The 15,810-nt window shown below is 48.0% G+C and overlaps 1 protein-coding gene across 10 annotated transcripts in view; it reads right to left on the bottom strand.

Annotated features, from left to right (window-relative positions):
- Nucleotides 1–15,810, bottom strand: part of PLEKHA7 (pleckstrin homology domain containing A7) — a 262,522-nt gene that overhangs the window by 117,820 nt on the left and 128,892 nt on the right. Inside the window, exon 1 of one of the 10 annotated variants that reach the window (XM_016185094.2) lies at nt 1,808–2,032. The exons of 8 other annotated variants lie outside the window; for them this stretch is intronic. The gene's annotated coding sequence lies outside the window, so the exon portion shown is untranslated. Of the gene's footprint in view, nt 1–1,807; nt 2,033–15,810 lie in introns of those variants that run through there. One more of the 10 variants, XM_060177095.1, reaches the window with a different exon arrangement.

Genomic DNA, 15,810 nt, shown 5'->3' with positions numbered 1-15,810 from the left:
CGTCACAACTGGCTCTCTGTCAGATCTCAGCAGAATGATCACCGTCTCGGAACTCTACTCAGCCACCCACGGCTCCAGCCCTTCTTATCACACCCCCCTATTTTAATTACTATAAACTGTTATTCTTCTTATGTGTTTGATGAGCGTCAGTGTGTCCCATGAAAAGCAAGGTCCTTGCCTGTCTTCACGGCCATTGTTAGCCTACAACACTGTCTGCCACTCTTACATTTCCCTGGATGAATGAATGAAAACTGACTAAGAGGAGACACCCACCTTACTGAAAGGTCATGCCTTCCAATGAGCTAAACAAACTTTGCAAAAGTCTGGGCTTATGTCACAAAGAAAGAAGAAACTGAAACTTAAGAGCCATCAGCTTGTAGAGACAGTAGCTCCTGCTCCTATTGCCAGTGGAATGCAGAATGAGACACCAACATGCCAAGAATGTTTCCTCTCTGGCTCTCTCCCAGTTCCATATAATGTAACTCTGAGAAAGAGCCCTTCCCTGCAACTTCCCCCAGCCCTGCAAAGAGGGCTCATACCTTCAACACAGAAAATCCAAGGCTGGAATGTAAACATGTAAGAGGAAATTACTCCGTGATTAAAAACACAGGACAATGATGCAAACCTCACCTGGATCTCCCTTTTGTGAGGTGAGAGAGTGTTTGGTGTGAAACCTACAATTTGTGCCTGATAAGACACTGCATTGCTCTCTACTTAATGTGTATTTGTTCTCCACCTCCCGCCCCCCCCCCCAACTCCAACAAGATCCTAAACTCCCCGAGGACTGGGAGTAGTCAGTCACTTATTTTTCATGCATCTTCCTGGTATACACCTCATGGTGTCCATGAACCAGGCCTTCAACCTCCTTAATCTCAAGTAGCTGAGCACCAAAAGACATCACCTTCAGGAAGAGGTGGTACAAACCTCCACTTCCTTTCCTAACATCACAGCCCAGCAGGATCACAGAACAGGGAAGGGCAGGCCCCACAGGCCCTGATAAACCATCCCACACTTGAGCTAGTAGACTCGACCAGCCCAGGAGAGAGTGGCCTTCCCCACTCCCACACTGTCCACACCTGTCACATAGCAAATGAGACAGAGACAGCAAAATCCAGTTAAATCCCAGGCGCACCACCTGAAGCAGCAGTCAGTGATTGTTCTAGTGTCCAGAGGTGCCAAAAGGGGCAGAGCCTGGCACAGAGTGGGGGCATAAGGGAGCCACACAATTAACCACATCAACTTCAAGCACTCACACCTTCCAAGGAGCAAGTGCTGTCCTTGGCAAATGCAGAGTGAGCTCTGATGCCTCCCAACACAATTTTTAAAAGCTACATATTTTACTAGGTTCTCCAGATGTTTCAGGTTCACTCAATACCAGCTCATATTTTAAAGGATTTATTTATCTGAGAGGAAACAGAAAGAGAGAAAGAGAGAGAGAGAGAGGAGAGAAAGAGAGAGAGAGAGAGAACCAGAACATCACTCCAGCATATGTCAGAGATGAACTTAGGACCTTACTTTAGCCACTGTGCCACCTCCCAGGCTGAGAAACTTATTTTTCTAAGTCAGGCTGGCTTCCCTGGCCTCACTTGCCACTAGAATATTCTCTGTAATGACACCCCTAAGATGTAGTTAATGATGCCTTTATCCTATTGCCAATTGAATTCAATTGTTTTTGCCTTTTTTTTTTCTTCAAATGGCAGACACTCCCAACTATTAACCGTCCCCTTTCTCTGGGTCATTCCTTGCCTTTCCTGATGCAGAATACATAGCAGCAAACAGAATCCCTGTGAAACCGGACAGGACTAACCTGCTCTCATGCTGTTTCTGGGAAAGGCAGCAGACACACTCCCTCTCTCCTGGAGCTCCATGGCCAGACTATGTCTGCCCCAGCTTCTGCCTTATGAAAACCCAGGGTGGGGTCCCCCGGGGAAGGAGGTTTCTGGCCGCCTGCAGAAGTGGAGCGGACTTCCAGACTGTGTGCTCTCTTGGTTTCGGTTCTTGAGCAGCTGTCTCCCAGGGTGTTACAAATCCACCAGCCACTTGCTCCTGCTCATTCATTCCCCTTCCTCCCACCCTCCCACACAATCTGGTGATGGTGCAAGAGCAGCTCTGAGTCACCGCCCCACTGTGGCCACACCGTAAACAGCAAGGCGGGCAGACTACCTCTCCAGGCCACTCTTCTCTTCTTTGAGACTGCCCCTCTAGAACGAGGAGCTTAAGAAGCATCCCCAACTAGGATTCTGAAGTTAGAATGAAATGCCTGCTTGACTTTTACTTGTCACACGGTGGCTGGAATCAGCCCCAAAGCAGAGAGAACTTTTGGTAGAGAAAGGATGATCACAAGGGAGGGATGGAGGGAGGGAAAGGGTTGTGCCTGCCACTCCCCACCCCAGGCCATTAAGGATAATTCTTTCACTGGAGCAAGGATTCTACTCTATAGCCCTCACTCTCAGAAAAGGGAAAGTGGAAAGAAGTCAGAAAGAGAAACTAAGGCACCAAAGTACTTTCATTGACTGTGGCTTTATCCCCACAGCCTCAGACCAAGGTGTCCAGGTGTCCTCCTTGGAATAAGGACAAGGACTTCTGCTTTCACAGCCATGTCCCAATAAGCACAAAGCATTGGGTACACAGTAGGTGCTCAATAAATGTGACATCAAAAGAAATAATGGTCCAGGATGTGGAGCACTGGATCAAGTTTTGGGCTCTGAAGCATAAAGTTCCAAGTTCAGTCCCTGGCATGGCACCTGCCAGAGTGATGTTCTGGTTCTCTCTCCTTTCTTTCTTTCTTTCTTTCTTTCTTTCTTTCTTTCTTTCTCTCTCTCTCTTTCTTTCTTTTTTGTTTCTCTTGGTTTTGACTTTTCTTTTAAATTTTATTTATTTATTTATTTATTTATTTATTGGCTAGAGACCGTCAGAAATTGAGAAGGAATGGGGGAAGGGGGGGTAAAGACAGAGACACCTGCAGCCCTGCTTTACCACTTGCAAAGCTTTCCCCCCTGCAAGTGGGGACTGGGGGCTTGAACCCAGGTCCTTGTGCATTGTAACGTGTGCTCAACCAGGTGCACCAGTACCTGGCCCTGATGCTCTGGTTCTCTCTCTTCCACCTCCTCTTCCCTCATAAAAATAAATAAATAAAGAAGTATATTTTTAAAATAAAAAGAAACATGGGCTTGTTTACTAAAACTGGTATCCGTTTCCCCTGATTCTTCTCTCCTGTAAATCTCCACATCTTTCATAGCTTCTACGACTGCCTGGAAGGAATGTTGTCTAGATCTCAAAACACAGGGCTGTTTACTGTGGAACAGTGAAGCCTAAGCTTCAGGGCGTTTCACATTCATTCACAAGCCCTCTCCCAGGAAAGACTCCAGCAATGTGTTTAAGAAGGCCTCCCAGGCAGGATAGACATCAAGCCTAACAAAGCATAGGTCCACCACAGAAGAATGGAAGAATGATTAGCAAGATAGCCTGACATGCTCCTAATGAGGCTGTCTGATTTGACCTAACTTGTTTTAACTACTGAAGAGATAAGCCCCAGCCTGCAGACCTCCCAATCAATCACAAGTTAATTAAAGTAAAGCAGATGCTGAATTGGAGGAAGGGAGAGTGCAGAGGGTGTTGGGGTCCTGATACATGGTGGTGAGAAAGGACCTAGGCTGATGGTGAAAGTGTTTTGCGGACACCGAATATAAGGAGATGAGGAAGTAACTGTGCCCATGTGTCAGTACGGCACTGGAAAGCATGAACCCTCCCAATAAAATGTTTTTTAAAAACTAACATCAAAATAAATGTTAAGACTGGGGAGATAGTATAATAGCTATGCAAAGGACATGCTTGACGCTCCAAGATTCAATCCCCAGCACCACCATAAGCCAGAGCTGAGCAGTGTTCTGATCTTTCTATCTCTCACCACACCCCCCTTTTTTGTTTTTACCAGAGCACTGCTTGGTAGTGGGACCTTGGAGCCCCAGACATGGGGGTCTCTTTGCATAGCCATTATGCTATCTCTCTTACCCTCTGTCTCTCTCATTAAGAGAGAGAAATATATATATATTGCCTCCAGGGTTATCACTGCGGCTGAGTGCCTCACTATGAATCTACTGCTCCTGGTGGCCATCTTTTTTCCATTGTTGTTGCTGCTGTTATTGTTGCTGGACAGGACAGAGAGAAATTGGGAAGACAGAGAGAGGGAAAGAAAGACATCTGCAGACCTGCCTCACCGCTTGTGAAGCAACCCTCCTGCAGGTGGGGAGCTGGGGGCTTGAACCAGGATCCTTGCACCGATCCTTGCACTTTGCACTATGTGCACTTAACCTGGTATGCTACTGCCCAGTCCCCAATAAATAAAATATTTTTAAAAAATTTTTTAAGTTTTTTTTTAAATATTTATTTTCCCTTTTGTTGCCCTTGTTGTTTTATTGTTGTAGTTATTATTGTTGTTGTTATTGATGTCGTCATTGTTGGATAGGACAGAGAGAAATGGAGAGAGGTGGAGAAGACAGAGAGGGGGAGAGAAAGACACCTGCAGACCTGCTTCACCGCCTGTGAAGTGACTCCCCTGCAGGTGGGGAGCCGGAGGCTCGAACCAGGATTCTTGAGCCGATCCTTGCACTATATAAGCCACATGCACTTAACCCACCCGATTCCCTAAAAATAAAAATTTTAAATGAGGGAACTAAAATTTAGCTATGTATCAGACTTCAAGAGATAGCAAACTGAAATAGGTTTAGGAGTACACCTTGTTTATAGCCTTCCTGTGTGCTTGGCACTCTATAACTGCTTAGGGGTAAAACAATGGCTAGGACATTACCAGTCCCACCAAATAGGAGCTTCTACTCCCACAGAATAGACTGACATGATCACAACTAGATATAATTTTATATAGACACACAGACACACACACACACACCATTATAGATCCAAATGTGCGTTATCTGTGCCATAACTGAAAAGGCCTGGCACACCTATGTACTGAGCATTAATCTGCAGGGTACAACCCCAGGAGGCGTATTATCCCCATTTTGTATCTGAGGACATTGGAGTCAAAAGTCATGCCGCAGCCACATTCTCAGTAAGCTGCGAGATCAGGATTCAAACCCAGATCTACTGAGCTCCTAAATGTGGGGCAGTTCTTAGTGGCTGCACTCCAGTCAACAGCAAGGCCACACCCAGAGATGAGGCTCAGTGACAGAGCACATCCTTTGAGAAGCCCTGAGTGTGACCCCTGCACCCCTACCACCAGCACAAAAAGCTGACAGACTCACTACTTTAAAGGTACAGGAGCTGCCAAGCCCACACTCCCAGGAGTGGAGCAAGGGGAAATGCATTAGCTTATTCATCGGGTGGAACTGCCTTCAAGGACCAGTGACAGCTACCTGGGAGCCAGGAAAGGTAAGGTGAGAGGCTCCCACCCAGCGCCAGGCTTCTCCCTTCCCTGCAGCCACACTGGTCAGGTGGGAGCACTGAGTCCTCTAGCTCAAGCCTGCACATCCTCCTGGCTGCTCAGCCTCCTTGTCTCTCGCCACTTCCCTCTTCCCCTGGAGGAGTCCCTGAGTCACCCATTCTTTCAGGCCTTCAGCTGCCAAGATCATTTATTCCTGTTAAGTTCCTTCCTTCCTTCCTTCCTTCCTTCCTTCCTTCCTTCCTTCCTTCCTTCCTTCTTTTTCAACCAGAGCACTGCTCAGCTTTGGCTTATGATGGTGCTGGGGATTGAAGCTGGGACTTTCAGAGCCTCAAGTATGAGAATCTCTTTGCAGAACCATTACGCTATCTACCCTGGCCTGCCCATTTTCAAGGTCCCTCCTCTTCCCAGTCCTCTTTGACCACTCCAGGCCTCCTTCCCTTCCCTTCCCTTCCCTTCCCTTCCCTTCCCTTCCCTTCCCTTCCCTTCCCTTCCCTCCCCTTCCCTTCCTTTCCCTTCCCTCCCTCCTTTCCTTCCTTCCATACTCTCAGCACCCAGAACTGATACTCTTCATATAAACAATTTTTTTCACCTGACTGCCCCAGAATTAAGTACTCCATGTCACAGGAAGGTGTAAACAGAAATCCTCTGGTCTTGGCTCCAGTTGTCAGTCGAAGGCAACCACCTTGACAAGTGTTGAGAATGTGCGTTCAGTTTACAAAGAGAAGAAGCACATGACTGGAACAGAAACATGGATATCATCTGATAGCTTTTGCTTCCACACTGTACACCTTGGATTATCCACCACACCAACCTGCAGGGATGACCACACGCAGCCCCACACCAGCCCCACCCAGAAAGCCATGACCCTCGGGCTCAGCCCTAGGACAACTGGCCCCACCATGTATCCTCGGTTTGTAGACCATTCAAAGCGGTGACCTGGGAAGCAATTTGCTCCCATGTTAGTGGTGAGCCATACGGGTTTTATAAAACACCCAGCATGCAGCAGAGGAGGAGGAGGTGGCTGGGGGAGAGCAGAAGACAGGACTTAGATGTGTAAGTTTGATCCCTGCTGGTGCACACGCTCAAGCAGTGCTCTAGTACCCTCTCTCTCGTGTCCCCCCCATACACACACACAAAACTTTTTTTTCAAAACCCAGTTCAGTGTGAGAATATGAAAACTGTGAGAGCTGGAATCGCCCTTCTAGTTTGCCAGAGTTCTAGTGCTCCCAGGACAGAAGGTGTCATCACACTCACATTTCTCCAAACTTTTTTTCTTCAACAACTTAGACATTTCTTTCTACCCACATCTCAACCACACTTGGGAAACAAAAGATAAACAAATTGGGCCAAGTAATTTCCAAACAAAATGAAGGGGTAGGGGTAGATAGCATAATGGTTCTGCAAAGAGACCCTCATGCGTGAGGCTCTGAGATCTCAGGTTCAATACCTGCCACCACCAGAAGCCAGGGATGATTAAATTATATTACATAAACATAAAAACAAAGTGAAGAACATAAACACAGGCTGTGTATTGGTTAGTTGCTGAGCCTCTGCAGGTCTGTGAGATTGTAACCCCGATCTTATAGCAACTCTTCTAGTTCCAGAAAAAGGAAGAAGGGGTAGCATAATGGTTATACAGAAAATCTGTCGTCCCTGAGGCACCGAAGGGTCCATGTTCAATCTCCAGCACCACCTGAGTTTAGCAGAGCACTGGTAAAATAAATAAATATATGGAGTTCTATTTTAGCTACTATCTTTATTTATTGGATAGAGATCATCAGAAACCGAGAGGGAAGGGGAAGATAGAGAGGGAGAGAGACATCCGCAGCACTGATTCACCACTCATGAAGTTTTCCCCCTGCAGATGGGGACCAGCAGGCTTGAACCTGGGTCCTTGTGCCACAAACTGGTCCCGGAGTTCTATTTTTATATTTATTTTTGTATTGGTCATCATTGTTCTGGGACAACTTTTTCAGAGAGAGAGGGAGAGGAAGAGAGGAAGGAAGGGAGGAAGGGAGGGAGGGGGGAGGGAGAAAAAAGAGAGACGAGTTCCTCCAGTGTATGGAAGCCAGACTCAGATGTGAGTCGTGGGCAGGACAAAGCAAGCGTACTCTCCAGGGGAGCTATCTTACTGGCCCAGGAGTTCTACTTTAGAAAGTAAAGGTTTCTTGCATAAGAGTGAGAACTAATCAAGATGGCCAAAATAGACCCCGATTTTTCTCTCACAAAAATCTTTGCCGACTCTTCTCAACAACAGTGCTAAGTAGAATAGCCCTTAAATTGCCGGTCTTCTGGTCTTCTTGTGCTCCAAGACAGCCAGCAAACTCTCCTGCACTGAGCGGCAAACCCAGACGCACTACATACAGCATTCGAGACTCCAAAGGAGGTGAAGTACCTGCACTGTACAGCAATCCACAGGCCACAGTGGGCCTTCTGCACCAGAGAAGCATCGGGCCGAGCACTGCCCGGGACAAGATCACGACCGGGCCCGCCCCACATGCACCATCAACTGTGGGGTTTAGAACACAGACCCTGGCATCCCTCTTTTGCTCCCTTTTGTTTTAAGGATGTTTTTATTTGTAAGACTTATTTGTTTACTTTTGTAGACAGACACAAAGAAGGCAAAGAAACAGAGAATAAGACAGTGAAAGAGACCTCAGCACCAAAACTTCTTTTGGCACGCTGGGGGACAGCTTCAAACCTGGGTTGTGCGCATGGCAAAGCAGTGCCCTATCCAAAGGGAGCTATTTCGCTGACCCTTGAGTCTGGCTCTGGAATGTCATCCATACTGCTGATAAAGAAACCATTCACAAAAGCAACTTGGAAATTTGCTGCCATCTTTAATATACATTCATATATATAGCCTCCAAGGTTGTGGCTGGGACTCGGTGCCAACACTAAGAATCCACTGTTTCTGGCATCCATTTTTTCCATTTTTATTGAATAGGACAGAGAGAAATGGAGAGAGGAAAGGAAGATAGAGAGGGAGACAGAAAGACAGACACCTGCAGACCTGCTTCACCGCTTGTTAAGCAACCCCCCTGCAGGTGGGGAACCAGGAGCTTGAACCCGGATCCTTATACGAGTTCCTGTGCTTTGTACTATGTGCGCTTAACAGGGTGCACCACCGCCTGGCCCCCAAAATAATTTCTACTAGGTATTCAGGAGGAATCTTAAAAGACCTGCAAATGCTAGATGATCAAAACTAAGTATTAGCTTACCTACCACTAACAATGATATGACAGAAGCATATTCATCCATGCAGGTAACAAGTATTTGAGAACCAACTAGCAGCCTATCCTGTCAGGTAATACACCCCAAAGGTGAGTAATCAAGACCAGGGCAGGCATGCTTAACAGCTCCATCTCTATATCCTGTCAAAGGTGAAAGAGAGGACAAATTTATTTTCAGATTCGAAAATGATTATCTATCTTCTTTGTCAAGAGCTATAAATTCCCTACCAGTTGATTAAGCCAACTGGAGGCTTCCTGTTATCACAAAGGGTAAGAAAATGCTTTCCAGAAATCATAGTATTACGAGTTTCAGAGCTAAAAATGACACAGAGCTCACCTCATCCGATAGCTCTGTCTAACAGATGAGGACACAGAGATTCGGGAAGGTTGAGAACTGAATTGCTCTAGGCCGTACCATCAGTTAAATTCCTGAAATAAGGACTACGGAAAACAAGTGTGTCTTGTTGCAAAATGAAATTTCCTGCCGAAAACAAAAAACAAATTTCCACTGACCCAGTGACTAATTTCCATGAACAAAACACACACTTGAGAGCTGAATCCTTGGTTCCAGTCAAAAGACCTTGCACAGAAATGCCATGTCCTTAGACTAGATTTGAGTGGCAGATAAAACACGCACAAGAGGGGGCCGGGCGGTAGCTCACCAGGTCAAGCGCACTTAGTGCAAAGCGCAAGGAACCAAGCAAGGATCCTGGTTCAAGCCCTGGCTCCCCACCTGTGTGTGTGTGTGGGGGGGGTCACTTCACAAGTGGTGAAGCAGGTCTGCAGGTGTCTATCTTTCTCGCGCCCTCTCTGTCTCCCCTCCTCTCTCAATCCCTCTCTGTCCTATCCAATAAAATGGAAAAAATGTCCACCAGGAGCAGTGAATTTATAGGCAGGCACAAAGCCCTGGAGACATAGATAGATGGATAGATAGACAGATAGATAGATAGACAGATAGGTAGATAAATGTAATGTGGAGTCTGTATTAATTTAGTGCCTTTAATTTACTACTAACTCAGTCAGTAAAGAACACATAAAGGCTGTCACCAAAGCCACTGGAACGCAGAGACACACTTAATAGTACAGTCCTATTATTTATTAATAAGAATGAGTGAGAGAAAGAGTGGGTGGGGGGTGGGAGACAACCAGAGCAGCACTCTGGCACCTGGAATGCCAAGGGAAGAAAAACATATTCTACATAATCTTCTTTTTTGAACATATCAGACCCCAAATACTGTGTTCTCTCCCAGTAACCATTCTCACAGGCCAGTGTGAAAAGCTGGGGTGTGACCGGGAGGTAAGAGCTGGGCTGGGAAGGGCAGCAGGGGCCCCAGCTGTAGCTCTGAAGGAACAGGAGTCCCAAGGCTGGGCACTGTTGAGCACATGATGGTTGTGATGCCTCCAAAGGGGCATCATAATGAAGAATGCCGTTTGTTTCCTGAGGTCCAAGATGTTAGAATTAGGTCAGTGCGCAGAGTCTCTAGGAGAAATATTTTTCAAGGACTGAATGTCAGCAATGTCAGGGTGACCTCTGAACATCAGACTGGCTGGCTGCCCCGTCGACTGAAGTTTCCAAGCCCAGACCAAAAGACCCTTTGGTAAGATGTTGCCAAACAAACTTCACAAACTCCAGGTCCTCAGTGTGCCAAGAGATGGCGTGATGCTTCTCTCTAGCAACTCTGTGACCCTACGAGCCCAGAAGTCCAGAGATTTCTGAAGTGTGTGGTAGGATGAAGAGCTCCCGAGCACTGACTAACATTTACAGAGGGGAAACAGAGCCTCAAAGACAGCCTCGGCCCAGCACCATGCCAAGGCCCGGCACCTGGCCCCGGGAGCAGGTGCTCAGCCTGAGCGTTGAGGCTGTTCAGGCTGCGTAAGGCCCTTCCTCACAGGACACGGATACTGACTTAAACATAGAGTAGGACCCATAATACTTTTTAATAAGTCTTTTCTTTTATAAACAAGGCACTCAGTGCCTCCTCTTCCCAGTAACAACTCACTGAGACCATAGAGGAGTAAGAGTTGCCATTTCCTGAATACCTGTCCAGTGAGTGACATTCCAACACAGCCACCTATCAACACCTCAGAGAACTGAGATTTAAGGAAGTGTGTCAGTGGAGGGGCTGGGTGGTGGCCCACCTGGTTGAGCACACAGGTCACCAAGCGCTAGGACCTGGGTTCGAGCCCTTGGTCCCCACCTACAGTGGGAAAGTGGTGAAGCAGGGCTGCAGGCGTCTGTCTCCCTCTCTTTCCCTTCCCTCTCAATTTCTGATTTCTGTCTCTATCCAATAAACAAATGAAGATTTTTTTTTTTAATTTAGGAAGGTCATACATTTCTGAAGATCTAGGAATCCAAGTCCAAAAGCCAGACTCTTCTGCACCGTGACGCCTATTCTGTGCTATACTTTGGTGTTTGATCTGCTCAAGGTAATGGCAAACAAAAGCAAGCAGCTGCCTTGTCCTCTCTGGGCCTCTGTCCCCTCCTCCTCTGTAAAATGGGGAGATCTGGGACCATGAGCACAGGAAGCCTTCCAGCTCTGACATTTGGGGCTGCACCTTACTTACTAGATTCCTTTCCTCAATGTCACCTGCACCAGTTAGGGCTGAGAAAGAGCTGACAGGGAAGGCAGTATGTCTCTGCTACAAACCACCAGTGGGAAGGGCTGGACACACCAGGTTAAATGCACAAAGTACTGGGAGTTGGGCGGTAGTGCAGCAAGAGTTAGGCGCAGGCGGTGCAAAGCACGAGGACCAGCGTAAGGATCCAGGTTATTAGAGCCCCCGGCTCCCCACCTGCAGGGGAGTCACTTCACAGGCGGTGAAGCAGGTCTGCAGGTGTCTATCTTTCTCCCCCCCATCTTCCCCTCTTCTCTCCATTTCTCTGTCCTATCCAACAACAACAATATCAATAACAACAACAATCACTACAACAATAAAACAACAAGGGCAACAAAAGGGAATAAATAAATATCTAAATGCACAAAGTACTAAGCATGAGGACTGAGGTTTGAGCCCCTGGGCCCCTCACCTGCAGAGGGGATGCTTCACAAGTAGTGAAGCAGGTCTACAAGTGTCTTTTTCTCTCCCTCTCTACCCCCCTCCCCTCTCAATTTCTCTCTGTCTCTGCAGGTAAAAGATAAAGAAAAGTCGGGCCAGGCAGTGGTGTATCTGGCTAAGTACACACACACACACACACACACACACACACACACACACACACACACACACGAATGGTGAAACTGGGCTACAGGTATCTATCTCTCTCCCTCCCTATATCCTCCTCCCCTCTCAATTTCTCTCTGTCTCTAACCAAGAAATAAATAAATGAATAAAATAAAACAAAACAAACCACCAGGGAGATACAACTTGTAAGTCCCCAAGCTGGCAGGTGTCCAGCATGGACTGCCCTACATAAATCTTGACATTTAGCATTTTACACTAGCAGACCAGGCTTAGGTATAAAGTATCAGCACACAGATCTGAGGGCTGGATCCCAGGGGACAGACCTTCAAAAAGAATGAGAGCACAGGGTCTTTGTTTAGAAAAGACAAAGCTGTCAGTGGGGTGTGAGAGGTAAAGCAGCCCAGCCATATTCCAGGGGGCAGAGACTCTTGAGGCTGCAACCACAGAGCACCCCACCACCCTCCAAGGCTGCCTCCTCTCTCTCCTGCCTGCTCCACTGGGCCCTTTTCCCTCCTTAGGCTGCCAGTTTCCCAGGTTTCTTGGGGAGAGGGAGGTAGGGAGACAGACAGACAGACAGATACCACAGCACTAGGGGGCTGGGTGGTGGCGCACCTGGTTGGGCACCCGTTACAATGTATAAGCCCCTGGTCCCCACCTGCAGGGGGAAAGCCTGGTGAGTGGTGAAGCAGTGCTGCAGCTGTGTCTCTATCCCTCGCCCTCTTTATCTCCCCCTTTCTCTTAATTTCTGGTTGTCTCTATCAAATAAACAAATGAAGATAATAAAACATTATATATATATATAAAAGAGATATCACAGCACTTAAGCTTCCTTCAATGCAGCAGGGGCCAGGTTTGAACCTGGGTCATGCACATGGCAAGGCAGAGCACTACCCAAGTTAGCCATTTTGATAGCCTCTCAGAGGGTCGCCTAGCAGTGCCATGAAGAGTCACAGGACATCAGAGTCACACAGGAGAACGTGCCCAGGGAAGAGGAACTGGCCCATGCTCAGCTGGGGCTTGGGAAGGAGAAAGACTCTGGACATCCACCAGGGAGGTGGTTCTCCATTACTTCTAGACAAGGGGAAAGTGGGGTGATTTCGGAAAGCCCCCACCCAAACCAACTTCCTTCTCAACTTCCTAGCGATGCCCATTCAGGAAGCGAGCTCCAGGCTGAGAAGCAGGGCAGGAAGAAGGCTCCTGACCCACAGACCCCTGAGTACCTGGAACTTTCCAGCCAGCAAGCCAGACAGAACAGGCTAACTAACTGTGCTGCTTTCATTCTATTCTAGCATTTCTTCTCTTTGTCTTCCTAGTTCTTATTTTTATTTTTTTTAATTATCTTTACTGGGTAAAGACAGTCAGAAATCAAGAGGGAAGGAAGAGACAGAGAAGGAGAAAGGCAGAGAGACACCTGCAGCATTACTTCACCACTTGCAAAGCTTTTCCCCTGCAGGTGGGGACTGGGGACTTGAACTGGGTCTTTGTGCACCATAACATGTGCACTCAACCAGTGCACCTCCACCCAGCCCCCCCTTTTTTTAGGGGGGGAGAGGTGGGGATGCACAGAGCAGGACAAGAGAGGGGATGAGGGAAGGGGAAAAGCATCAAAGTTAGAGAAGATGGGCTTGGAACCAGACTCGGGACCCAATTACAGACCCACATTACCAGGGCAGTCTTGGTAAAAGGCCCTTTATGATGCCTGGCATCATGGGGGGGGGGGGACAACAGCAGCTGCCATTATAAAGAAAGACTCCTTCTTCTCCCCCAGGAAACACCTACCATGACAAAGTAGAAGGCCCACCCTCAGGGCGTGCCAGGTGGCTGCAGACAGTCAAAATGCATGTGTGGAGAGCAGCAGGCAAGGCTGGGAACCTCTCAGGAGAGGATAAGGACAAAAGAGGGACCTGCAGCAGTCACTGCAGTGGGTGGATCCTCTCCTAGGTGCTCTGCAGGTGTCTTGCACCTTCCCACTCCTGGGAAGCACGGACAGTCACCTCCACTACACACAGGAGGACAATGAGAATGCAGGGGTATGTGCAAAGGAGCAGCCATGACTCAAAGCCCGGCCCTTGGACTCTCATGGTGGAGCCGAAGGCTGGGCTCTTCTCCATCAAGATACCACCACAAACTAGTCTCAAGGCAAGGAGAAACCTTTGGTCCAGGATTATGCTGGCTTAACAGAAGAAGCCATTCATTCTTGTCAGTGTCTCTATGCTCTGAAAATACATCACCAACCTACCACATTGCTGTCTAGACATCTCAGAACCTTGGCTTGGGAGCCAGGTTGCAGCCCAGAACTACTGGCTACCTTTAGACTAGTATGACTCCTACCATTGAAGGAGGGTGATGTAAAGAAAACAGAAGCGAGAGGGCCAGGCGGCAGCGCACCAGCTTACGTGCACATAGTACTGTATGTAAGGACCCACACAAGGACCCAGTTCGAGCTCCTGCTCCCACCTGCAGGGGGAATGCATATTCACAAGTGGTGAGGCAGGTCTGCAGGTGTCTATCTTTATCTCTCCTTCTATCTCCTCTCCCCTCTTAATTTCTCTCTGCCCTACCCAATAAAATGGGGGGGGGGAATGGCCACCAGAAGCAGTGGATTAATAGTGCCAGCACCAAGCACCAGTGATAATCCTGGAGGGAAAGGGAAGGGAAGGGGAGGGGAGGGGAGGGGAGGGGAGGGGAGGGGAGGGGAGGGGAGGGGAGGGGAGGGGAGGGGAGGGGAAGGGAAGGGAAGGGAAGGAAGAAAGGGGAGAAGAAAACAGCAGTGAAAGTATCCTTGACTTCTCACCATCTACTTCTCCTGGGCCCCTCTCCACCTCTCCCACCACACACCCTGCCCTGGAAACAGCGGCACATCACTGTCTCTGAATCGCACGTTTTAAACTGCCCTTCTCCAGCCCCCAACTCAATTCCCCGACGTCACACCGTGTTGGGGAAGGATGCAGACAGCAGCAGCACAGGAGCTGCACGAATGGCGCTCTCTGCAAGTGATGGTATCTGGTGCATGCTAAGTGCCTCCCTGCAATTCTTCAAGTGTCTATTAATCAGTGAACCAAGAACACAGAGGGCGCCAAGGGGGGACAAAACCCTGCCACAGCAGAGGAGACAAGCCAATCACAAAGACTGCTGAGGCTGAGATGAGCTGGTGACAGGCAGCAGCCAGCGATCGAGACATCTGCTCCCGTTTGTGACAATGTAACGAGTTCAAAGAGCACTCATTTGAAGAAGAAGAAAAATCCACTCCTCCCTAGTCATGTCTGGACCCTGGCCGGGCCAAGGAGAAAAACTGCCAAAACTGATTAAGACTCGGAAAAGTACATTAGAGACAGATAGACCAAGAGAGAGGCAGACACACCACAGCACTAGAGATTACACACACATAATTAAAAGAATGAAAAAAAGTCAACTCCATGGTAGTGAAGTTATGTATTCACAAGGCTCTTATACCACCAAACATAAATTAAAATTAAATCAGATTAATGAGTTCAGAGATGGCTAGAGCTCACTCTGTAACTAATGAGTCTTACCATATGTGAAGCTCCAGGTTCAAGCCCAGGTATCATGGGAGCTCCGTGGATGGCAAAGCAGTGGTGTTGGTGGCTTTCTTCTCTGTACCCCTCCCTTACCCTCTCTCAAATAAAGGGAATAGAAAAATCAAAAAAAAAAAAAAAAAAAAGACTCGGAAAAGTGGTTTTCCCTTGTTGAGCTCCAGTGTCCTAGAGTCTGTTAAAATAGCTGGGACACTTTGAGCCCTCAGCTCCACGCTGGCTTTCCAGCGCTGTCTGCTCCCTTGCACTCTGGATCTCTCCATCAAATTAGCTACCAGACGCTTGGGCCTAGGTGTCCTCTGGGCACCTTTAAACCAGCGTGTTGCAAAAGGACGCACTTCCCTCCCTACCTTTCCTCTTTCTTTCCTCATCTTGGTAAAGTCGCCACTGAATGGTGTCCAACCAGGGGAATTTGAAAAGTGGCAGGGACATTTTGTGT

Source organism: Erinaceus europaeus, chromosome 17 (assembly GCF_950295315.1).
Source record: "Erinaceus europaeus chromosome 17, mEriEur2.1, whole genome shotgun sequence".
Lineage (NCBI taxonomy): Eukaryota > Metazoa > Chordata > Mammalia > Eulipotyphla > Erinaceidae > Erinaceus > Erinaceus europaeus.
The sequence above is the reverse complement of the archived record's forward strand: the minus strand, read 5'-3'. Positions and strand labels throughout refer to the sequence as shown.